The following is a 26,827-nucleotide window of genomic DNA, read 5'->3' as shown; positions in this document are numbered from 1 at the left end:
CCAGCACATGGATAAATACATCTGGAAACATCTACCAACCAAACTACTCTCTCTCCCCTTACCTACCTACTGTATTTCTCTCTCTCTCTTTCTATATTTCTCTCTCTATCCCTTTACCTACCTACCTACCTACACACACACACTCTCTCTTCCTACCTACGTACTGTAATTCTCTCTCTCTATCCCTCTATCTATCTACCTACCTACTCTCTCTCTCCCTACTTATCTACTGTATCTATCTATCCATCTATATCTATCTATCTATCTATCTATCTATCTATCTATCTATCTATCTATTTATCTATCTATCTCTCTCTCTCTCTCTCTATCTATCCCTATTTCTCTCTCTCTAGCCCTTTATCTACCTATCTACCCACCTACCCTCTCTACCTACCTACCTACCTACCTACCTACCTACCTACCGTATTTCTTTTTCCTTCTCTCCCACTCTATCCCTCTATCTACCTACCTACTTTTTAAAAAGAATTGCCTCTTCAATAGCTTGGTGCGTCTTATACTCCGGTGCGTCTTATACTCTGAAAAATTCAGTAAGTGTAAGTGCAATTGCCAACCCAAGGCTCTGCTTTAGGCCCAGTACCCTTCAACATCTTCATCAATGATTTGTATGAAGGAATAAATGGGGAACTCATCAAATTTGCAGATGACACCAAGCTGGCAGGAATAGCCAACACTCCAGAAGACAGGCTTAAGATACAGAAGAATCTTGACAAACTTGAATATTGGGCACTATTTAATAAAATGAAATGCAATGGTGAAAAGAGTAAGGTTCTACATTTAGGCAAGAAAAACAAAATGCACAGGTACAATATAGGTGTTACCTTGCTCAACAGTAGTAACTGTGAAAGGGATCTTGGAGTCCTAGCGGACAACCATTTAAATATGAGCCAGCAGTGTGCAACAGCTGCCAAAAAAGCCAACACAGTTCTAGGCTACATAAACAGAGAGATAGAATCAAGATCACATGAAGTGTTAATACCACTTTATAATGCCTTGGTAAGGCCACACTTGGAATACTGCATTCAGTTTTGGTCACCACAATGTAGAAAAGATGAGGAGACTCTAGAAAGAGTGCAGAGAAGAGCAACAAAGATGATTAGGGCACTGGGGACTAAAACATATGAAGAACGGTTGCAGGAACTGGGTATGTCTAGTTTAATGAAAAGAAGGATAGGGGAGACATGATAGCAGTGTTCCAATATCTCAGGGGTTGCCACAATAAGAGGGAGACAAGATATTCTCCAAGAGTGTAGAACAAGAAGCAATGGGTGGAAACTAATCAAGAAAAAAAGAAGCAATTTAGAACTGAAGAGAAATTTCCTGACAGTTAGAACAATTAATCAATGGAACAGCTTGCCCCCAGAAGTTGTAAATGCCCCAACACTGTAAGTCTTTAAGAAGATGTTGGGTAGCCATTTGTCTGAAAGGGTATAAGGTTTCCTGCCTAGTCAGGGGGTTGGACTAGAAGACCTCCAAGGGGTCCCTTCCAACTCTGCTATTGTATTGTATTGCTATTTTACTTATTTTACAGCCCACTCTTGAACTCTGGGGAGTGAACAGTGGAACAAAGACAATACAATTAATATAAATCTGTAACTTCTACAAAAAATCCTAATAAAACTATTTAAGAGACCCTATTAACTTGATCCAAACTTTGAACTTACCCTCCTCCAAAGCTTCCAGAAAAATGGGCTACTACACATGAATGTACTTCATGGACTTCTAAAGGAGGATGAGGGGAAGAAAGAGAGAGACTGAAATGGCATACAATGACCAAATTGAGAAGGGAAATTATATTCTGACAAGGTATTACTTGATATAAACTAGTGTTATACTATAGTGCTTTAAATACAACAATTCAGCACTCTGCATTGGGTCTGGAAACCTACTAGCAACTAATGCAGCAACTTATAAATAGATGTCATCCTTCACTTGTTGGACTAATTCATCACCACTCTAGCTGATCCATTCCCTACCAGCTGTTACCTTCCATCTCTAGAGGCAACCCTGTGTAAGGTAGGACTATAGCTGGTGAACCAGCCAAACCTTCCATGTTCTATTCAAAATTGCCCAGGAGGAACACTTAGTCATGGACTAACTCATTCAGGTAGAGAACAACTCAATCCAAAATAATTACAGGAATCACTATTGTTAGGGTGCAATCTGAATAACAATTCCATCTTGAATGGGTTTAAATAAGCTTATTTTACCACATTTTGATCCTCATAGTTTCCAAGCACTGATTCAGGATTTCAACAATATTCCTAGGGTTGGCAAGGTATGGCTAAATGTTAGCAGAACATTCTTGTATGGTGAATGTAGAAAGTCTATACACCTTTGTTGAAATGCCCAGTAAAAAATGTAAAAAATCAGACCAAGATAAATCACTTGTGTTTTTTTTTTACCTTTAAGCTATAGAATTGAAAAACAAACTGAAATCTTTTCGAGGGAAAAAAATTAAAAACTTTACATGATTGCATAAGTGTGCACTCCCTTAAATTACCATATTTTTCGGACTATAAGATGCTCCAGACTATAAGATTCACCTGTCTCTGCCTTCCAACAATTTGCCTCCTTACAGCAAACAGCAAGGTCAGCTTCAGCACAGCCTGATTTAGCATGAGCAGCTGATTGGCAATTGGACTTGCCTCCCAGAATACTGCCTATCAGCTGTTCCAGGCTGTAGAGATCACCACCATGCATCGCTGCTGCAACCTATCGCCACCTCTGCACGTCCCATATTTGGCTTCCATATGTTCCATTTTCAGCCTCCATGCATCCCAGTTTTGGCCTGTTCCAGGTGGTGGGGATAGGCAGTAGTGGTGATCCCCGCATAGAATGGGCCCAAAATGGGACGTGTGGAGGCCAAAAACGGGACGCACTGTGGCAGAAAATGGGCGTGCAGAGTCAGTGACAGGCAGCAGCAGCGATGGACGGTGATGGCGATTCCCGCAGCCTGGAACAGCTGATAAGCGGTATTCCAGGAGGCAGGTCCAACCACAAATCGGCTGCTCATGCAAAGTCAGGCTGTGCTGAAGCTGACCAGGCTGTTTGCTGCAAGGAGGCACATTGCGAGGAGGCAGAGGATGAAGGGTGGGGGCCAATGGGTAGATGGGACTTCATTCTATCTACCTACCTACTTCATACAACATTCGCTGTATAAAACACAGGCATTTCCACCCACTTTTGGGGGAAGTCCATCTTATACACTGAAAAACACGGTAATACTTTCTTGAAGCACATATTGATTTTATGATAGTATTCAGTCTTTTGGGGTAGAAGCCTTATCAGCATGACACATTTCCTTTCAAAACCACTTCAAAACTGTTAGATTGCAAGGACATCTCCTGTGCACAGTCTTCTTCAGTCCATCCGAGATTTTCAGATGGATTCAAGTCTGGGCTCTGGCTAGGTCATTCCAAAACTTTGATCATCTTCTAGTGAGGGCATTCGTTTGGTTTTTTTTTGTTTTTTTTTTGAGGTATGGTTTGAGTTTTTGTCATGTTGAAATTGAAATTTCTCTTCATCTTCAGCATTTTAGCAACTTTTGTGCCAAAATTGAATGATATTTGGACTGTTCATAATTCCTTCTACCCTTGACTAAAAGTTAAAGCGCTTTCTAGCTGAAGAAAAGCAGTCCCAAAGCATAATGCTGCCACCACCATGCTTCACTGTGGATATGGAATACTTCTGGTGATGCAGAATGCCGTTTAATGGGCCAAACATACTTTTTGGAATTATGTCGAAAAAGTTCAACCTTGGGCTCATCCGATTGAAACACATTTTCCCATATGCTTATGTCAGACTTGATATAAGCATTTGCAAAATGTAGCTGGGCTTGGGTATTTTCTTAGTTAGAAAATGCTTCCTTATTGACATCCCATGGCCCAGTCATATGAACGATACAGGAGATTGTTGTCGCATGTAATACACAACCAGTACTCCTTTAGGTTGCTGTAGGCCTCTTGGACCAGTTTTCTTCTTCGTTTTTTAAAAATCGATTTTGAAGGCATATCCAATTCTTGCTAGTATCACTGTTGTGCCATATTTTCTCCACTTAGTGACGACTGTCTTCACTATGTTCCATGGTATATCCAATGCCTTGGAGCATTTTTTGTATCTTCTCCTGACTGGTATCTTACAACAAGATCCCTTTGATGCTTTGTAAGCTCTTTACAGAAGATGGACTTTGCTGTAAGAGGCAACTGAGTAAATGCAAACAAAAAAAAAAAAAACCCTTCTGGAACAGTTGAAATTCATATGGGCTTAATTAGAGTCACTTTAATTGATGGCAGCTGTGTACTGACTATTTAGCATCAATTTTAATATGACTGGTTAAAACTGAACATAGCCATATCCCCACTTATAAGAGGGTGTGAACATTATGCAGCCATATTATTCAGATTTTTTATTATGTTTTCCCCCTAAAAGATTTCAGCTTCTTTTTCAATTAAACTGTAATTTATACATTATATTGAAGGTCGAAAGAATCCTGAAGTGATTTACCTTGATCTGATTTTTTTACATCTCAAAAAAACTGGCATTTTAATAAGTGTGGGCAGACTTTCTATATCTACTATATGTTCTTCTGGAATTCACAACATATCCTCACAAATACAAATATTAAGCAAAATATATACAAAACTAAAACCTTTTCAGCAACTTGTATTGCTACCAATACAATACTGAGTTTACTGGAACAAGCATACCTCAAATACATGACATAAAGCTGAATAGCAGATGTTTCATACAGGTAGTCCTTAACGTACAGCTAGTCACATAACTATTAGAAGTTATGACAGACTTGAAAACATTACTTACACCTGTCCTTGAAGTTACTTCATCATCCCTACTGATTATAGCATCCCACAATCACGTTTTGCAACCTTTTGCTGTTTTTTCCATTAGATGAACTGGATTTGGAGTTACCACCATGTGAATTCTTTAATGACCAAGTGACTTACTTAATGACCACAATGACTTTCTTAATAACATTGTAAATATGGTCATAAAATCAAATCCAGTCACCTGGTGACTTGACTTACAATTGCAACACTGTACAACCAAAATTCTGGGCTCAATTGTGGCTGTATGTTAATGATTACCTGTAATGCTTTGTGTTACATTTGTGGTGCAATTCTTACACAAGTAAATTTTTTCAGCAGTGCAAACCACAAACCTGGAGACTTAATCTTGGGATTACAGTTGCACAGAAGTAATAGAACGTGTCGATTCGCAAACATTAGACAGTATACAAAGCCATAAGCATTTCAGAGCAAATAAAGTACTTTTGTATATGAACATAGCATAATCTCAACTGATGATTTCTAATCAAACTATTAACAAGCAGTGTAGAAGAAATATTGGGATGGACTGGAGCACAATGATACATCATTAATTAAAAATATCAACAACTCTGCTCAATACATTGTCAAATGCATAAATATTAAATTAACTAATTTCATAAAGAAGATACTCATTGTTTTCACTATGAATTCCAACTCAGCTGCAATATCACACCAAGCTAACAGATAAACAGAGCTAGAAAATTAAGTTTTCTGAAAGCCAAAGAAAATCTGGCTTTCATCCAGAATCAGTGTCATTATCTGACTCTGTATTTAATTAGCACCAGTTACTGTCAAGCAGTCACTTGGGTAGCTCTTTCACTATCTTCATTCAGACACTGGAGACAAATCTGCCTTCATCTAGTCATTTGGAGATGGTAGAGATGATTGCCAGTTTTTGTTTTCACCCACTCTTCCAGGTAATATAATACCATACAGTAGAAAATAAGCAACAACAATCAGAATCCTGTATATCAAAAACTTGAAAAACACTGTTATTATTCATAAAATTAAAGTTCATTTTCTAAAAATCCTAAGACAAAAAAGTGTAGGCTTTAAATATCTACTTTAGATGGTGCAAGAGTTTGAATACTTTAAATAACAGAAAATTTCTGATTTTTTTTTTTAAACACTGCTTTTAATACTACTTTCAGATTCAAAAATAATGGGACACAGGCAAAACATAAGACTCATCCGTCCGGTGCTTTATACTATGCTTTATATATCATAGCTAATCATGTTTACATTTGATGGAAAGATGATGATGGTTCAAATATAAAGGCTGAGTAACAATAGGACCCATTAGAAGAAGAAGAAGAAGAAAGACTAACCTAGGGAAGCAACCGGAAGGGGGAAAAAATCACTGATGGGATGAGAAAGCAGTGGGAAGCACTGTGTTTTGACAAGACAAAATCATAACACAATAACCTAAAAAAGATTATAGTAATTGTGAAAAGGACAAACAATTCCTATATGCCTATGCTACTACTCCTCTGAAACTTTTTGTTCAGCCACAAGCCTGCATGAATCTTACCTTGTTTTCAAGTGGAGCTGGTAAAAACAATAGTTTGGAAAAGTGATAGTAAATTCTATTCCAGGCATGCTGGTGGTAGACATTGACCTCTAGTTAGACAGGCAGTAATCTATTTGTAACTAAACCAAGTCATTCTCTCTAAAGCCACATAAATTTATATAAAGGGAAATTGTGCAAATGTAAACAAAAATAATCTGACTATATTTATATTTAAATAGTTACTGTTTATTGTTTCTTCTATATTTTGTTCAGTGGTGAAATCTAATTTTTTTTGCTACTGGTTCTGTGAGTTTGGCTTGATGGGGGGGGTGTCATGTGACTGGGTGGGCATGGCCAGCTTTTCCCCAACAATTTTTTCTGCCGGTTCGAGTGAATAGATAGAAAAAAAATGCTTTAAAGTGGGGGGGGCGGGGGAGAGATTCTGATAATCGTGCAGATCAGCTGTGAGCCGTGCAATTGTCGGACCCACTTTATTACACTTTTTAAAGCATTTTTTTCCTGCCAGTTCCAGCAAACCTTAGCATTTTTTGCTACTGGTTCTAGTGAACCGGTCAGAACCGGTAGCATTCTACCCCTGATTTTGTCAGGGGTAGAATGTTGATTGAGCCATCAGAAACTCTTCTGATGGATTACTCTTAATCCATCAGATATAACCCCAAGACAAGGGCATTATCTTTGAAAACAGGGTGATACTTTTTTTTATTCATTTCATTGTCTGCCTGCAGAGTTTTAAAGATTTACAATTTTTTTAAAAGGTCTGAAATGAAACTGAAATTGTAAAACTTTCACAATAAGGTGTAATTACATAAACTCAAAATACAACTTTGAGGAAGCTAATGCAAGCTTTTAAAAAAAGTGCCTCACTTCAACAAAGCTGCCAACAAAGCATACCTTGATGCTGTTGTCAGACTTCCAGTCCAACAGGCAGGACTGGAACCAATTAGCCAAGCTCACATGATATAAGACTTTCTGATAAGTTACTTGTACTGAAAAAAAGACTCAAAGCCATAATGAAATATATCTAATGATTGCTATGTTTCAAGAGCAAACTCTATGAAATAGGCTACCCATCTCCTCTCTTGTGTGAAAAGGTTGGTTTTCATCTGTCCCTTGTTTTGCAATGGTCAGATTTGATTTCATATTAAGGAATGTGTAAGAACTAACTTTTACACCTGCTTTGCAAAGCAACAGCAGGATTTTTTACTAAAGCCAAAACAAAATAATTGCAATATTTTGCTTTGGATTCTGTTTTAGCGTTCCTTCTTAGAGCTTCCACTACAGAAAAAAACTGATAGGAACTTTCTTTGGCAAGAGTGGTAAGAGAAAGATAATGGAGCCAGGTACTCCATCATTAGGGCCTCAAGACTGGATATCTCCACTTCAGGCTCTACAAGGTGAGGAAAGATGGCCAGTCCCAAGGACTCCAGGCATGAATCAAAAGGATTCCTAAGTGGGAGAGTCCAAACATGTGGTAGGAAATCTGTTTCAAGGCCTGCTTTTCAATTTGACTTAGTTAATAAGTCTTTTTATTATGTGACTATATGAAACCTCTTTTCAACAAAAAAAAACCTAGATGAGAATGAAAACACAACATGAACTATTTTTTGTGGAACACTTCATTCAATATGCTTCATTCCTGATAATGATAACTTAATAAAGACAACTTACCAAGACTCAATGAGACAGTTAAATCAGTACTGGCTGTATATTTGAAAACTTCAATCTTCAGATACATCTCAAGCTTGCTATAAACAAAACAAAGAAAAAGACAATAAATATTCACATCAAATTCTATTGCTTATTTTATATTGCCACATTACTTTTTTGTCACTCTAAAGTAGCAGTCCTCAACCTTTGTCACTTGACAGCCTGGTGAAGGGGGGGCAGGAGAACCGGACTGTGAGAACGGTGGGCTGTGCACACGTACCTGCTTGCCACTTGCACAGTCTGACTGAAAATAGGCCATAGCCCGGTAGTAAACTGTGGTCCAGAGGCTGGGGACCCCCTGCTCTAAAGTGCTATAAAATGACCCTTTTCTTTATAATTTAAGCCACCATTTGTAAAGGATATTATTCTCTTTTTTTTCCAATGTTTTCTGTGTGGAAATCATTTACATGTAAAGAAATTTTAGCTTTAAAAAGCCAACCCAATGCAGGGTTTCATATTGCAAGCAACAAAGTCTCTTCAATAGAGCATTTAAAAGAATGATGTACAAGCATTAGTTACATCCAACCAGCTACACTCTGCTCTAATAAGAGCAAGATATTGATGCAGTTGAGCATGCTTATTATATTTAACCTGCTTAAAATTAACTCAGAAAATAGATTTAATCAAATCATTCTCCAGATAAACATTTTATGACATCAAAAAGTTAAATACCCTTCAGTACAGATATCTGGAAAATTTAGTATGATAAATATTGATAAAAACTAAGAACCTAGTTTCTAACTATTAAAAGTCAAGTTCCTATAATTATAGCATTTAGTAACAATTTTTAGTATTCCAATCATCATTGCATGAAAAACCTAGAGATTATTTTATCTGTTTCAGAACAAAACTGTGGCATACTGGCAAGTATTTTTTTAAAAAGTTGGCTTATAGGCACTAAAGCTAAAACTATATTTTAAAAATAGCCAAAAATTCATGAAATTTCAGTAATTTCATTGCCAAATATTTCAAAAAAATACTGGTGTCCTCTCCAATTTTTCAATAGAGAATACAAGTTATCAATTTTTTTTAATATGACTTTCTACAATTTATATTTAGATGGAGACTCTACAGACTATTAAGAGATGTTATATTGAGTCCTCCCAGGGCACAATGGCTTGAACCCAAGTAACCAAGAAAAAACAAGTTATATTCTCTTCCTCAAAGATATGGACAAGCATATGAAAAGGTGTATAGGAAGACATGAACCGGGGGAAAAAATGTGGAATCTATATTTTTCTAACATAAAGCATACAAAAATATTCCATGTGCAGAAACTAGTCTTCATATGCAGAAATGTGAGATCTAACAAAACATTCGAATCAATAAATAAATGACTATAACTCATCTACACTTTAAGCATACGGTAAAAGTCCTATTGAAAAAAATAAGTATGCATAAGATTGCAGCCTTTTCTATACTCAGTTCAATGGATTGCCAAACCTAACTACACTGCTCAAAAAAATAAAGGAAACACAAAAATAAGACAACCTAGATCTGAATGAATGAAATATTCTTATTAAATACTTTGTTCATTACATAGTTGAATGTACTGACAACAAAATCACACAAAAATTATCAATGGAAATCAAATTTAGCAACCCATGGAGGTCTGGATTTGGAGTTACACTCAAAATTAAAGCGGAAAAAAAAACACTACAGGCTGATCCAACTGATGTAATGTCCTTAAAACAAGTCAAAATGAGGCTCAGTGGTGTGTGTGGCCTCCACGTGCTGGTATGACCTCCCTACAATGCCTGGGCATGCTCCTGATGAGGTGGCAGATGGTCTCCTCGCACAACTGGACTAAAGCATCCCCCAACTCCTGGACAGTCTGTGGTGCAACGTGGTGTTGGTGGATGGAACGACATGATGTCCCAGATGTGCTCAATTGGATTCAGGTCTGGGGAATGGGCGGGCCAGTCCATAGCATCAATGCCTTCGTCTTGCAGGGACTGCTGACACACTCCAGCCACATGAGGTCTAGCATTGTCTTGCATTAGGAGGAACCCAGGGCCAACCGCACAAGCATATGGTCTCACAAGGGGTCTGAGGATCTCATCTTGGTACCTAATGGCAGTTAGGCTACCTCTGGTGAGCACATGGAGGGCTGTGTGGCCCCCTAAAGAAATGCCACCCCACACCATTACTGACCCACTGCCAATCCAGTCATGCTGGAGGATGTTGCAGGCAGCAGAACGTTCTCCACGGCGTCTCTAGACCCTGTCACATCTGTCACATGTGCTCAATGTAAACATGCTTTTATCTGTGAAGAGCACAGGGCGCCAGTGGCGAATTTGCAAATCTTGGTGTTCTCTGGTAAATGCCAAACATCCTGCACGGTGTTGGGCTGTAAGCACAACCCCCACCTGTGGATGTCGGGCCCTCATACCACCTTCATGGAGTCTGTTTCTGACCGTTTGAGCAGCCACATGTACATTTGTGGCCCGCTGAAGATCATCTTGCAGGGCTCTGGCAGTGCTCCTGCTGTCCCTCCTTGCACAAAGGCGGAGGTGGCGGTCCTGATGCTGGCGTGTTGCCCTCCTAAGGCCTCCTCCACATCTCCTGATGTACTGGCCTGTCTCCTGGTAGCGCCTCCATGCTCTGGACACTACGCTGACAGACACAGCAAACCTTCTTGCCACAGCTCGCATTGATGTGCCATCCCAGATGAGCTGCACTACATGAACCACTTGTGTGGGTTGTAGACTCTGTCTCATGTTACCACTAGACTGAAAGCATCGCCAGCATTCAAGTGACCAAACCATCACCCAGAAAGCATAGGAACTGAGAAGTGGTCTGTGGTCCCCACCTGCAGATCCACTCCTTTATTAGGGATGTCTTGCTAACTGCCTATGCTTTCCATCTGTTGTCTATTCCATGTGCACAACAGCATGTGAAATTGATTGTCAATCAATGTTGCTACCTAAGTGGACAGTTTGATTTCACAGATGTGTGATTGACTTGGCGTTACATTGTGTTGTTTAAGTGTTCCCTTTGTTTTTTTGAGCAGTATGTCTAGAATAGGCTGTCAAACCTGCAGCCCATGGGCCAAATGCATGACACACTGGCCACACCCACATCCAGTTTAGTAAAGGGGGGGAGTCGATACATCACCTGATGCCGCAGTAACAATGCAAATTTGACACCACTTTCTAGAACTTTTCAGGATTCTTAACATATATAGCTCTCACATAAGCAGAATAAGCAGAAAGTAAGGAGAATTAAAATATCTTTGGCCATTTCCACCATCAAGTTTTTAAAAATAAAGAAGTAATATATGCATTATTGTCTTCTCATTCATTTTTACAGCTCGCTTCCAGAAGGTAACATATATTGGCATCAACAATCCTTTTTTTAAAGTTGCCTGTGTGTTGAACTGTTCAACATTCTGAAATATTTTAGAGTTCTGTTATAGGTGGCAACGTGGTTGCTTAATGGGAGACTACTAGGAAAGACCAAGGTAATACACTAGATATAGAAATTTAAGTAAATGTCTTCAGCTGCTGTAGAAGTTTTGACTCTTCCAATATTGAAGTTTTATGCATTTTATTGTTGTGGGGGTTTATATCAGCTGCAGAAGAAAAATCAGAGGTCACCTACAACATACAGTGTAATGACTGCAACAATCACTATGTAGGACAAACAGGCAGAAGACTGGCAGAACACATCCATGAACACCAACAAGCATCAGAAGATATGATGAAAGCTCTTTAATTTCACAATTTATGGACAGACTTAACTATAGTTTCAATTGGGAAACTGGGAACGTCCTAGACCAAGCCAAGTCCAAAAATGCTAGGGAATTTCTAGAAACCTTGCACTCTGACAAATCTACCTTCGATAGGCACAGACATAAACAGTATCTATAGAATATGCAAAAGAGACAATCAACAAACCAAAAAGGGAACAAATAGACTCAAGCATCTATCTACCAGCAATCAGCATCCAGATCATCATAGATTAACTCCAAGATTAACATCAGACCAGGGGTGGGTTCCTGCCAGTTCTAACCTCTTCTATAGAAGAGGTTCCACAAATCTACAGTGCCGTTTAGAACCGGTTCCAGCTCCCTCCCCCTGCCCGTCCACACATCATCAAGATGAAGAGTGAGAGGAAGAATTCTGGGAGTTGAAGTCCACAAGTCTTAAAGCTGTCAAGTTTGAACACCCCTGGGGTTTTTTCCCTAAAGGGTTAGGGGTGCAAGGGTCTTGTAACTTGACAGCTTTAAGACTTGCGTGCTTCAAATGCCAGAGTTTCTGAGCCAACATTTTGGTTGCTAAGCAAGAGCGTTGTTAAGTGAATTTCACCACATTTTACAAGTTGGCCACGCCCACCCAGTCACATGATTGCCATGCAACTCCCACGTGGTCACAAGGCCAGCAAGCCACTCCCAACCGGTCATGTGGCCAGCAAGCCACTCTCACAAAGCAGGCCACATCTACAGAAGAGATTCTAAAAAAATTTGAAACACACCACTGCAGCAGACCAACAATCAAGTAAACAGTCTGTAGAGACTCTCAGTCATCCAGGTCATGGTTGTCCCAAAAGTGTTTTTTCAGGAAGCAACTGAACTTTCTTGGTTTTTCTTTGAAGATGTTTAGCTTCTCATCCAAGAAGTTTCTTCAGGGAATGGAAACATTTATATTCCTTGCAGACAGCTGGTCATTTGGATCCTTTTAAAGGGTCCTTGAAGCACTTGGAAGCTTATCTGTGTGCTCAGGGTCACCTGAGTAATGCTCCTGGTTCTTGTAGTCTGCAATTTTTTCTCTGAAAATCCATTCCTACTCCCACACCATTCAAAGGGTGTTCCATTCCCCACTATCCTGTGAAGAAGTAAACATCTTCAAAGAAAAAAAAAAGTCCAGATGCCTCCTGAAAAGCACATTTGGGATAATCAAGTAAACAGTATCCTGATCAAGAAACTGTCAAATAAACTAACAGTAAACAACCCAACAAAAGTACTTTGGATAATCTGCAAGAAAAAAACCAATCTTAAAGACCACCTTCATTATAATGTCTACAATATGGAACTTTTATATGAAAACATTATTTAAAAGATAGGCTGATTACATATCATAGTACATGAGAAAAATGTTAAGTTTTTCCTAGTAGTTGGATGACATGAAAAGCAGAAGAAAACTTATCTGAATGGGAGAAGAAAGGAGATGGAACTGCAGTTGACTACAGGTAGTCCTGAACTTACAAGTTTGTTTAGTCACTGTTCAAAGTTACAAGGGCACTGAAAAAATGACTTAAGACTGTTTTTCACACTTACAACTGTAGCAGCATTCCCATGGTCACATGAAAAAATTCGGATGCTTATGCAACTGATTAATATTTATGATGATTGCAGTGTCCCGGGGTCATGTGATCTCCTTCTGACAAGCAAAGTCAACGGGGAAGCCAGATTCAGTTAACAACCATGTTACTAACTTAACAACTGCAGTGATTCACTTAACGTGGGTGGCAAGAAAGGTCGTAAGATGGGGCAAAATTCATTTATCAAATATTTTGCTTAGCAACAGAAATTTTGGGCTCAATTGTGGTCGTAATTCAAGGATTACCTGTATATAAAAGTCTAGAATTGCCTATTTCAACAACATTTGAACCTGCTCATCTGAATTTCCAACAGTTTCTTTTGAACGTGGTGAATCTGGTGCTGAACTGGACTTTACCTGGCTTACTCTTTTTGGTACCTCCCAAGTACCTGGAAATAATACAAGCACATTCACACTTTAGCAATAGCAATAGCAGTTAGACTTATATACCGCTTCATAGGGCTTTCAGCCCTCTCTAAGCGGTTTACAGAGTCAGCATATCGCCCCCACAGTCTGGGTCCTCATTTCACCCACCTCGGAAGGATGGAAGGCTGAGTCAACCTTGAGCCGGTGAGATTAGAACCGGCTCAAGGTTAGAACACTTTATTAACATGTGCTCTGAATACTTAGTAAAGATTTTTAAAATATTAGTGAGTTATATGAGGAAAATAATAAGTTTGTAAAATGTAAAATGTGACAAAAAGTAATATAATCAGCTCACCCACATAATTAACTGTGGTTATAAAACAAGATGCACCTTCGATGTTAAACAGGAAGCAGCTTTATGCAATATTGGTAGCACACAGGTGCACTTCCTCTTTTAAGTTCAGCTGAGAACAGAAGATTTTTCTGCAGTATTTTTAGGTAACAACTCATTCTATGCCTTCCACTATATTCCCCCACAAAAGAGCCAATAGAATACATTCTATAGATATACTGAAATGAAATAGAAATTAGCCATAGAATTCAGCAAAATTGTGTTGTTTTGATTCTCATGACATGCATCCACCTTGCATTATGAAAGGTCAAATACATGACAAGCAATTATTTTATTTCAGTTTGAACCGCTCTAATTTCAGTGGTTACTTATGAATCTGATATTTCAGTGGTTACTCAAGTGTACTTACTACCTAACGTTGTCCTGGAAGCACTACAAATATTATGACAGAAAGAGAGAATCCTGAACTTATTTAAAATAATATTTGTACCACTTAAATAGCATAAGCTTCTAAATGCAAAAGCAGCAACATATTAACAAGGCTTACTTTCCTCCCAAATGAGTAAGGCTATTTACAGTATCTTTTAATTTACATGTAACTGCTAAGAGATTCACTTTCATTTCCTAAATGAATAATATTTTGGAAGAATCAACAGGACATATTACTAGTAAGCTACACTTAAAATGTATTATCTTTATTTCCAAGTCAAAACATTTTTGGTAAAATTGAAATCACCCACTGAAAAAGATAGTATGCACCTGAGAGCAAATTATAAAGCTATAATCAACCACACTCATTTTTCTATAGATACACATACGTTCAAGTAATTCTTTTGTACTGTAGCCATATTTTCTTCCACCGCCTAGTATTTGCAACTATCTAAGGTTGTTAAAGAATATAATCAGATAGTGGATGTTCTGTTTCATACAAATAGTTTTAACCTAGTAAGATTTCATTTTATGGTGCAGATGAGGAAGCCTGACTTATTTCTCTCACTCACACACACACAAACATACTCAAGGCACACTCATACGTATTGTACTATTGTACTAAATTTGTGTGCTGCTGCTATCACAGAAAAATCTTGGGTGGCTCACAATTTTCCTATAATCATATTATTTTAAATGCATGCTCTTTGCCTCTTCAATGCTTGATATGAAAGTAATAAAATACTTATGAACCATAACTGAAAACATACCTAGATTTTAATTCTTAAGAAAAAGTTATCTCATCTTGTATTATTGGAATATTTCTTTAATACAAGAACGAACAGAGAAAGGACCACCAAGGACTTGCCAAATAGACAAATGGATTTTATACTGTTATGTAAAGAGGATTAAACATGTGTAAGTCAATTCATTTAGAGCACAATATTTATAAAATATTTCAGAACACCTACATTTTTCTTGTGGATCAAATCTCAAAATTTTTGCATTGTGAATCCACCCTGGGAGAGTTCATTATAGCTGCAAACTACAACAGATGTCAACATGGAGGCAAGATCATCAACAAAAGGTGACAGAAGACAATGAACATTGTAGAACAGCTACAACAAAGTCTATTTTAAACCCATTTTATCAACTTCATTTAGCATAATTATCACATATTATTTTTCCACCCAAACACTAGAATTATTGTCCCATCACAAAAAGCACGTTTTAGCATTCTAGATTGTCAAACATTCCACAATTATCTAAAGGTTAAAGTGAATAGTGACACAGCAAATGTTAAAGATGTTAGAAGCAACCTAAAGGTTGTAGAATAACTAAGCCTATAAATATAATATGAAAATTTGGAATATGTAAGTTAATTTATGTCAGGCTATGCAAAGTATTTAAAGTATTTAAAGAAGTGTTTTCTGAAACATTTGTGTAAAAAAATCTGCACTTCTTGAAGCTTTAAAGCAGCTGTGTTCTTTGAAAGGTTCAGCATAGCTCTTCTGAAATCTTCCCCAATCATTTCCATATCGAAGTGCCTGTATAGCTACTTCATCAACATCCCACTGAAAATATTATCTGTGCATAGGGATATAAGAAACCAAGGAACTTCTGAAGCAGCTGCACTAAGTCCTTGAGAGGGTATGGCCTTTTTCAATACTTTGCACAGGGTTATTGTAGGTAAAAACTAGAGGGAGCTCCTAAAGCAGTGATGGTGAACCTTTTTGGCACCGTGTGCCCAAACTGGAACGTGCATGCCAGAGCACCAGAAACCCAAAGGCCACCTGGTCTCTGGGTTTCACGCATGAAGGCACCGGAAACCAGAAGAGCAGCTGGCAATGGTGCACGTGCCGACAGAAAAGGCTCTGCATGCCAACTCTGGCATGTGTGCCATAGGTTCGCCCTCACGGTCCTAGAGGGAAGGCATGATTTAAATTAATAAACAATAAATAGAAAGATATGACAGTATCATTTTCTTAGTCAGACCATGATGAATACAATCAAATGTAATTATTGATTCCATGTCAGTTATTCCCCACTGGAGTCCTCTTCTGAAATAAAAGATAGTATATACAGCATGTTTGTCCAATCCACATACAACCTTGGACAGTTAGTAATAAGAGCCCAGTAGATCATAAACTTTTAAAGGAAGTTTGTTATCTATATATGTTAACTATATTATATATTTTATATGTGTCCCGTGACAATTCTTCACTCAATGAGACCCACACAAGCAAAAGGTTTGACACCCATGATATACAGTATCACAAAAATCCTAGAAACTGTTTTATTGAATTTATATGGCAACTTGTAACACTGAGCATGTTGGTTACCCAAGAGAAACTTAAGTAGGCCACAAAGAACCAGATTTTGCTTTGCAGTTTAATCGTCATTATTGAAGATGAGTTTTAATAATGAGATTCATGATTTAAATCTATAGATACTACCTATAAATCTATATACAAATAAAAAAAGATAAATCTATCAGCACAAAGGCTCCCAACAATTTAGAAGCCAGTAATTTTATTATGTAATAAACTGCACGCTTAAAACACAAGTAACAAGGGATGTGATTGTTACTACCACAAAAATCCTTACTATACAAAAGCAACAACATCATCTGAACAAGAAAATCGGTACTTTGCAACCACAAAAAGATTCTTACAGAGCAACATTTTTATTAATCAGTTTTTGTAAATTTTGTCATTGTATTAAGAAACACAGTAAATCATAATGGAACAAGTAACTAAGAATTGGTTATTCAGTAATCCAAGTATCAACAGTCTTGTATGCCACATAATATATTTGTATTGGCTAAAGTTGAGCTACTGCCTTAGAAGCCCAGTACATAGATTTAGTGTAGGTAAGTAGCTTTTACATACACAAATTACAAATGAAGTTGTAAATCTTTTTATTTTTTTAAACACCTTTACTGTCCAGCTTTCCTTTTAAAAAAGGAAGTCAAAAGCATAATGAAACCAGAATTATTCGAACACTTATGCATAGTGTTCTATATTTAATTTTAAAATCTACACTTTTCTTCACATTCACTTAGAAATTAGTAATTCAGGATATTCAGAATTTTGATATAATTTCAGAGACTGTCCCAGACAGTCAACACTCTAAAAAATTTTACTATGCACATCAAGTCAGTGTCAACTCTTTAGTAACCAAACAGCTTTTCTTCATAAAAATTCTAAATTAGTGAACTGTTTTTAGTGAATGATTTTAAAAAAAAAATTGGTCATATTATCATTTTATGAAAGTTTTGGAATTATATTCAAAATATATTCATAGTAACATGTTTACAGTCCCCTAAATAAATCTGTCATTTAAAGAACTATACATATGTGATTTATAGGTAAACAATAATTTTGAATTTATTATTCCATTTTTATTAGTCAACTTTGCTTTAGTCATCTACTTTCACACAATACAATGAGCCTAAGAAAGCCGCAGTATCAGGCTGATGACAACAATATGTGGAAAGTGGCAGAGATGAAAAATAGATACTACAGAGGAACAAAGTCAAAGTTACCAAGACAACCAATAACCCTGGATGCCTTTGCAACAGCAGGACCAAGGAATAAAAAAGCTTCTGCCTATCAGGGAGCAAAAACGCCACCGTCGTGCTTCTTGAAATCAGGGCCTTAGGTACTGCGTACACTTTCCATAGAAAGCTACGGCAAAAATGTTTGTGTCCAACACCCTCCCTTGCACAAGGAAAGCTCAGGGAGCAGGTGGAAAAGGGATTAGGCGCACATCCTCACTGCCACGGGAAAGGAGGAGGCGTACGCAATTCTCCAAATACAATTAAGAGGAGGGGAGGTCGAAATACGCTTTTCTCTTTGACCCATTAAACCAAACGCGTCCCAAATAGAAAGCAAGGTGACGCTTCTCTCCGCGCTTCCATCTCTATTCCCACATAATTGTACACAGCGCGATCGATTCCGCCCAGAAGGACAGGGAAAGAGTGTGGGGGGGGGGGGAGAGAGAGGCGCCAAACACCCGGCTCTTCCCAAGCCGAGGCGCCCAGGAAGCCTTAAACCCACCGGCCAGCAACCCGGCTGCTTAGGCCGCCCAGCAGAGAGGACGACAGCGCAGCCGGAGCCGCCTCCGCCACTACTACCGCCGTCCCCTTCCCCCACCCAGGCACACGAAGCAGCAATGCGGCTCCCCGGGCTGCGCTCGCACCCAGCGACGAGCAGGCAGGGCCTAGTTGGGTTCCGGGAAAGGGGGACTGCGAAGGCCGCGCCGCCGCGCACAAAGTTGGAGAAGTTAATCACAACAAAAGCCCGGGGAGGGAACAGAGTTTTGTCGCCCCGACTCAATTTTACACCGAGGCAACTTGCACCGTCACAGCCCGTCGCCGTCGCCTCCCTTGCACGCCTCCCCTTCCTGGAGGGGCTCGGACCCCCTCACACGGCAGGGTGGGGGCTCCCCGGGGAAAGCCTTGGGAGAGAGGCGGGCGCGCTTTCAGCTGCCACCCCTAAAATCTCTTCTGCCCGGAACGACCCTCCCCCGAGAGGAGCAGGAGAAGAGGAAGATGAGGCGCAGCCAGCTCTTTCCCTGCCAGCAGCACCCCCGTTTCCCGTGGCGGCTCCCCTATTCTTCTCCCACACCTTCGAGCCAGACGGCCGAGACGCCCCCTTCTCTTTAAAGAGAAAGCAGGAGAGGAAGGTGTTAAAAGCCCAACTTCAGATCAGTTCGCTCCCCCTTCCATTATTCATTATTCGAGGGAACCGCACGCCCCTCATTAAGGAGCAGCAGACAACCAGACGGACACCTCCCCCTTTCGGGTGCAGATCCCCCCAAGTTGCCTCTCGCAGAGGCTGGGGGGGGGTGGCAGGAGAAGGGGAACCAGTCTGGCTGCCAGATCGTCTCCCCCGTTTGGTCTTCCCGGCATCAGCTCCGGCAGTTCCTTCGCCTTCCCCGGCAGCGTCGCGCGCAAGATCGGGTTATCCGACAGCGCACAGCCGGGAGCGCCCCTCTTGCTTTCCAACCCTCCACCCGCACCCGCGCCTGTTCCGCAGAGAAAGGGGCCCGGCAGCCCGGCGCTTCTATTTACCGAGGTCAGTAAAGTCGCCGGCTCCTCTCGCTCAAGCTGCCGCCAGCGCTAACCTTTGCTTTGTAAGAGGAAGCTGGAGCTGCTGAGTCTTCCGCGGCCGCCATGTTCCCGTTTTAATCACTGGCTGCTTGTTTATTTCAATGGAGACCCTCCCACAGCTCACCCTCCTCCTCTCCGCAAAGCTCCCCAGCCAGAGAGGAGGGACTGGGAGGGCCGCCGCCGCCGCCACTCCCTGCGACGGAAAGAGGGCGCGCGCACCCTAGCCCGTCCGCGGCCGCCGTCTTGGCGGGGCGGTTCGCCGAGAGGAAACTTCCTTTGCGACTTAACGCTGGTTGCCGGGACGTAAACCGGTGTCTTGGAACAGGGAGGGGAAAAAACTCGAAAGGAGCCGTGACCTAAGCAAGAAGGCAGATAAGAAAGGATGCCATTGTACGTGTCGTTAACAAAAGAGAAATGGAAACCAATCGGTGTGATGCATCGATTTCCTTTTCTTGGACGACTAAAGAAAACAAGGCGCTCTTTTGCCGACCATGTAAAAGACCAGATGATCATAATAAGCACATTGGCGCTCTGTCTGTCTCTCTCTCCCTCCCTCTCTGTCTGTCTGTCTCAAGATGAAACGCTTTTCTAACTAAAGGTTAACACGAGTTCTGTCACTATAAATCTGTGAAGGAATAACATTACGCCCCACCGCGTATAAGCTGGGTGAGAAGGCATGCCGCGCGGTTTGAAAGTAAATCCTTGTGGTTTTAAATACACAAAACAATGACACCTTTCAGCATAGACACAGCTTTACTGATGAGTTATGTACTTTGGGGACTATTTGAAAGTTCAGGATGTTCCAGGCCTATCAGGTATGACACCAAAACTGCATGATCTTAGGTCATGATCACTTCCATTTAGTTTTTTTTAACTGTTGCGCTAATGGCATTTGAACTAACATTTCCTGTTCATTTTGATATGCCTATAGGATGGTGCATTTACTAAGATATGCTTTGAGTAAGTTGCCTTATGAAGGAATTGGTTGAATTCTCATTTTTTTTAAGATCAGAGCTTGTTGCATAAATCATAGATCTATACAACCCTAAGCCAAGATCAATAATACAAAGATATCTGTGGAGTCATAGTAAACATAAAGTTTATGCAAGCTTAGGATAGAATGAGCATCAGAAATTTCTATCAAGTTTTTCCTGTTAAAAATTACACTGTAAAAATGCAAAAATGTGCAAAGAATCTTCTAGTTTATCTGTGGAAATAGGTAAATTGATATTTTTCATACTGGTTTGCAGTCACTGTAAATTTCAATAATTTGAGTTTATATTGCCTTAACACTCAGAACATAACAATAAAATTAAGATCAATTGCATACCAGTAGATAATCGTGTTTCCATACTTTTGTTTAGCATATTTCACTCAAGTGATACCATAGGCATTTCACACTAAAAGTTTTACAAAAGGTGTGTGTGTGTGTGTGTGTGTGTACGTGTGTACGTGTGTACAGATTTAAACAGTTTAAGGCTCAGAACATTAACAACCTAGAAAAAAGAAGCCTTAGCCCAGCCCTCTCTAAATAATAATACGTTTGCCAAATGTGTAAGCTGCAATGTTCAGAATTCGCCAGCCAGCAAGTCTATTGCTGAAAGTACAGGTTCTCAATTTACGACCACAATTGAGCCCAAATTATATGTTGTTAAGTGAGACATTTGTTAAGTTAGTTTTGCTCCATTTTAGAACAGTTGTTAAGTGAATCACTACAATTGTTAAGTTAGTAACACTGTTGTTAAATGAATCTGGCTTCCCCATTGACTTCTCTTGTCAGAAGGTTGCAAAAAGTGATCACATCATCCCGGAACATTGCAACGGTCATGAATATGAGTCAATTGCCAAGCATCTGAATTTTGATCATCTGAACATGGGGATGCTGCAATGGTCACAAGTGTGAAAAACGGTTGTAAGTCACTTTTTTCAGTGCTGGTATAATTTTGAACTGTCACTAAATGAATTGTTGTAAGTCGAAGACTACCTGTACTGGGGTTGAAGTCAGCATACTGTACCTGGAGAATACTGAGTTGGTGGGACGCTGCCTTGACCTATACCAAAAAGGTTGTCCAGTGGAAATTAGTGGAAGAAAAGTCAGAGGCTAAGGGTCTATTTTTTTAATGCCCCGGTTCTTCCCTTCATTTTGGGTAGTTCATAAACCTGCAGAAGATCCTTCTGTCATTGACTTCAATGAAATAGAATTGATTTATTTTTGCCTGCTTTTGTATGAGATACATCATTTTAAAAGAGTTTTAAAATAGAACAAGCTAGTGTTTATTAATAGGTTTAAAGTGAAAATTAACATCTGAAGGAAGTCACTATATTAAATTGGTATGTGCAATTTAATCTTGTCAAGGACCAATTTAATTTTCTACCTCTCCTTGTTCGCGTGATAAATAATTTTATTTTAAACTTTGTACCTACTCTCATGTATATCACTTGAGGGAAATAAATCTTCTTTAGTTCAACTAGAAATCTTTCCAACAGAGTATGTTTAATGTAACATATCTGGCATGGTTGTGTTCATTTGGTTATTCTATTTTTACAAATGGAACTTGGTATAGAATGCTATAGTTATTTCACAAAGGTGTGAAATGTGTTCTTTACTGTGTTGTTTTTCAAACTATCTGCTAGATTCCATAACCACTGATCGGCTTACAGACAATGACTACATGAAACCAAGATTTTTTTCTGTGCCTCAACAATGCCATTTGTCATTGTAGGTCTGTAGGTAGTTCAATTGCTGCTCTGGAATAAATGCTGCAAAAAAAGATATTTTACTGCAAATTCATTCATTTCCCCTCCCCCCACCCCTCTTTCAATTTGTATAGGAACTCATCTCAGACAAATTATTCTGGGCAGCAAACAAAATTAAAATAAAAGTAAAACAATGTGGGAATGACCTTGGGGAAAGGAGGGAAGACATGCTGCCTAGGAAACAATCAGACAAGAGAGGCAAAAGCCCCCAGTGACTTAATAATCAGGGGGGGAAAGTTATAAAGGACCCGCCCTAATGGATCAAGCAGTTAAAAATAACAGTGGGAAGTTTGTACTTTCAGACTTGCAAGTTTCTGTTAATGTGGCCTTACAATAAAGCAGATTTAGCTCATCAAGTCATGTTTCCTTTCTTGTTTACCCAGAGGGGGGTTGAGATAACATACAACAATACAAAAATTAAAATACAGGTGGTCCTTGATTTACAACAGTTTGTTTAATGACTGTTCAAAGTTACAACAGCACTGAAAAAATGATGTGTTTTTCACACTTAGAAACATTGCAGCAGCCTCATGGTTACATGACCAAAATGCAGATGCTTGGCAACTGGTTCACATTTATGACGGTTGCAGTATCTTGGGGTCATCAGCTTTTGCAACCTTCTGATAAGAAAAGTCAATGGGGAATCTAGACTCACTTAACAACCATGTTACTAACTTAACAAATGCAACAATTCACTTAGCAACTGTGGCAAGAAAGGTTATAAAATAGGGCAAGCTCACTTAAATGTTTCACTTAGCAACATAAATTTTGGGCTCAATTGTGGTCGTAATTTGAGGATTACCTGTATATAGCAGCTAAGAAAAAAAAATACTTGTTTTGAAAAACACACTCATGCCACGTGACAAACTGCTTTCAAAATTATCCATAGTGTCAACAGCAGTTTGTCATGATGGAAGGGCTGGTATTAAGAACCATGTTTGAAGATTTTATGGTGCAAGCAGGCTGTTCTTTAGATCCTATCAATTGTATTTTAAAAATAGTATTTCCTTGCATAACATTTTGAACAGTGTTTAAAAACCAATACATTATTTCTTATAGTACATTGAACTACTGTAATACTATAGGTTTTAGATGCTTTATGCTACCAGGTGATTTTTAGCTTTGTTTGCTAATGTTACCTGTAAATCAGGTTCAGCTTAAACAATACAAGCATGAAATTGGTGGTCCCCATGATGCCCCTATTGTAGCTTTTGGTTTCAGTCACTGTCATTCAGTCATCTGACTTCCCTCAAAAGTATAGAAACAGATCCTTATCCACTTTGAAACTCTGATTGGATTCTGTCCGTGTAAGGGGGAAAATCTTGTTTCTGAATACTACTAACACATTTAAAATTTGTGTGTAACTTGCAAGAGTGAAATTTACAGTGACTGTGTGTGTCATACATTTAATATTTGTGTTGATAGTCTACAGCAGGAAGTAGCAGAACATCCTGTTTCTGAAAGAGAAAAACAATTTTTCAGGCTTTAAAGTACTGCATCTAAATCTTTAAGATTCAATTGAATACGATCAATTGACATATAGCATAACTAAAAGTAGAAGGAAAGTAAAGAAGATAAAAATTTCATATGATGTTATTTGAAAGTGATAGGAAATACTATTAGTGCAACTCAGTCTAATGCTATGTTCCTATTTAATATAGCCACAGTATAATTGTGCCCTGGCAACAATTATTTCTCCCCTGATATTGCCTTTATTTCTTCTTCAGCCCAAGAAAAGTGAGAGAATCTACATTGTAAGCTGTACAGGTCAACATTTTGAAAATTATCCAGAAGTATTTTGTCCAAGCACAGTGTCTCATTGCTATTTATTAAATCCCACTCCTGTTTTTGGGCTTCCATAGAAGCCTGAAAAAACATAATAGGTTAAAGAAGATGATTATGATTTATAAATTGGCCACAACTCATTTTAGATTTAGGCAGTAATCTGAAAAAAAGAGAGACTACTGTAGAAGTATGACATTTGTGTGAAACATTGAGGACCTTTTTAAAAAAAATCATTTTAAAAAATTGCACAGAGGTGACATTCTGAAGAAGGCTCAGCTCCAAATCTATTTGGAATAGTTTTCCTTACTGTAGACACCATGCTAGTTTGCATTTTAAAAAGGAACTATTAAAAAGTACAAATTACTACAGTAAAATTGGACTGCAAAATATAGGCTGTCCTGAACATGTATACCATGCTCACTACTACATTTAGAGTTAGAATCAGAGTGATATGTGTGCTCTTGGACCAAGATTTGAGTATTGACTTGGGCCAGGGAGCATTCATATCAGCTCCTTCGTAAATTATATCATATGGCCTTGACCAAATTAGCCTCTCTAATAACAATCTGCCAGATTATTAACATAGAGGAGGAAAGTTTCATGCCTGTGACCTTAAACTTTTTAAGATAACGTAGTTAACCTTCAAACATCTGTGGGATGCTACATTATTTAACTGGATTGTTTTTCAAGCAATTGGGAGAGGGTGGGAGAGAGATAGAAAGAGAGAGTGATATTGGAATGTGTGATATTTTCAGTTAGTAAATTCTAATTATTTCGTACTCTGTAAATAATGCCAGAAATGGTAATCTTAAGAACAGTGCAATATTATTCTAAACAAATGTCCTGTATTTGAGGGCTATTTGTAATCCATCTGAATATCATGACAGTCATGTCAGCATTCTTTTTTCTGGAGCAAAACACATTTGATTGGCTTCACTATGTGGTTATTTTAATTAGGCATTGCCAGATGTGGTTTCAGACCTATTCAGATAGCAAATTGAGTCCCCTGCCAATCAATTGATGATGTCATTGATACTTTCCATTGTGCCAGGTCCTAACTTGTCATGCTTTTTTACTTCTATTATTATGGGATAAAACTTTATCATCCCAGAAGGAAGATAATATCTGGCATTACAAGAACTGGCTAGTGATGGCATTGAATAATCGACATGGGGCTCAATTTCTTTCTGGAGTGATTTGAAGCTTGTTAGAGCCATGAATGCTATGAGCTATGAGACCTATTCATATATAAATAGATTTCATATACCCTAAGGCATGAACAATGTTGCTTCATCAATTTTTGCTATTCTTACCAACTGTACATTAAGAAGTTCATAGAAAAAATATGATTGCAAGACTTAATTGGATTATTTTTTCTGGATAATGTTCACACAACTATAGTTAATGCTTTTATGTTTAATTAACAGAAGAAAATCACACATACATATAACAGAGCAAATGAAATAATATCGTTTTAGACTTACTATAAGAAGGCACCGCGGGAAGAAGGAATGTATATTAACAGAATTCCAAGAGCTTTGACCATATTGTTCAAAAGTCTTTCCCTTTGTCAAAAAAACATTCATAGGTGGATAAACACATATCAATGACCTACTGGGCCAGAACAGGTGTAGGTTTCCCTTTCTAGTGTTCTATGATAATTCTTTTAGTCAATTCCTCATCCAAACATTAATACATTGCACTAAACCACAATATGCTTTGTGTTTAATATACTTTGCTAAATGTAATGTGCAAAACTATCTTTTGTGTTTTGCAAATCACTGTTTATGGTTTAGCATGATATATGAGCCCAGCCAACTGTGTCTTAGAGAACAAACAATGGTTTAAAATTGTACCTTAGTTTAATGTATGAATCCCCTTGTCAACTATGGTGATGTCTTGTACCCCCAATTCTCAACATTTTCTTTTCATTTACAAAATATTCTGTAAGCAAACATATAACACTAAATTGTTAGAAATCAAGCTTACATATCAAGAGGCATTTAAAAAACAACTAATATTTTGCTTATAAACAAACACACTTTTTTCAAGAAATAATTTTAACACCAAATATGAGTTGCCATGACCAAGTTTGATGGCAATATAAATTTTCAACATAAATAAATAAATGTAAGAGGTATATGGAATTATTTTACTATTTCAAAAACCCACTAATCCTCAAAGAATACCTGTTCCCTTAGGCCTCAGTTAAAATTTTGTGTGCAGGTAAAATCTCATTGATTTTAAAAGCAACAGGCTGGTGATTCAAAATTTAAACACACACAAACTTTGGAATTAAGACAGCTTAGGTTTTGGGGATGGAAGAGCAACAATGATTTGTGTTGGAAAGATCAGCCAAATACACTTAGCTCCTTGCTTTCAGACTAAGCCTTTGACACTATGGAGTAGTGTTTCATATTTAATGAACTGCTTGTTCTCTATTTCAGAGCATACTCTAATTATCTCACTAGCTGCCCGTCTCCTAAGGCTTCTTAATTATCAGGAGTATATATACTCAACCTTGTACTTTATGTAGATAGATGGTTCTCCCTTATTGTTTCTGCCTGGTATAGATCCCAGCTTGAGACAAATCAAAAC

At 38.5% G+C, this 26,827-nt stretch overlaps 1 protein-coding gene across 7 annotated transcripts in view; it reads right to left on the bottom strand.

The window, feature by feature from the left end:
* The window catches only part of NCOA2 (nuclear receptor coactivator 2), a 131,424-nt gene extending 111,623 nt beyond the window's left edge, over nucleotides 1-19,801 (bottom strand). For 5 of the 7 annotated variants that reach the window (XM_087706954.1, XM_087706959.1, XM_087706960.1 and 2 more), the window contains exons 1-2: nucleotides 19,649-19,801; nucleotides 8,065-8,141 (exon numbers count right to left, since the gene is read on the bottom strand). The gene's annotated coding sequence lies outside the window, so the exon portion shown is untranslated. The remainder of the gene's footprint in view (nucleotides 1-8,064; nucleotides 8,142-19,648) is intronic. The other 2 variants (XM_087706956.1, XM_087706957.1) reach the window with 1 other exon arrangement.
* Nucleotides 19,802-26,827: the final 7,026 nt, after the last annotated feature.

The sequence above is a fragment of the Thamnophis sirtalis genome, unplaced genomic scaffold, assembly GCF_051295495.1.
Source record: "Thamnophis sirtalis isolate CommonGarterSnake01/CBP01778 unplaced genomic scaffold, rThaSir2_p1.2 scaffold_2, whole genome shotgun sequence".
Taxonomy (NCBI): domain Eukaryota; kingdom Metazoa; phylum Chordata; class Lepidosauria; order Squamata; family Natricidae; genus Thamnophis; species Thamnophis sirtalis.
The sequence above is the reverse complement of the archived record's forward strand: the minus strand, read 5'-3'. Positions and strand labels throughout refer to the sequence as shown.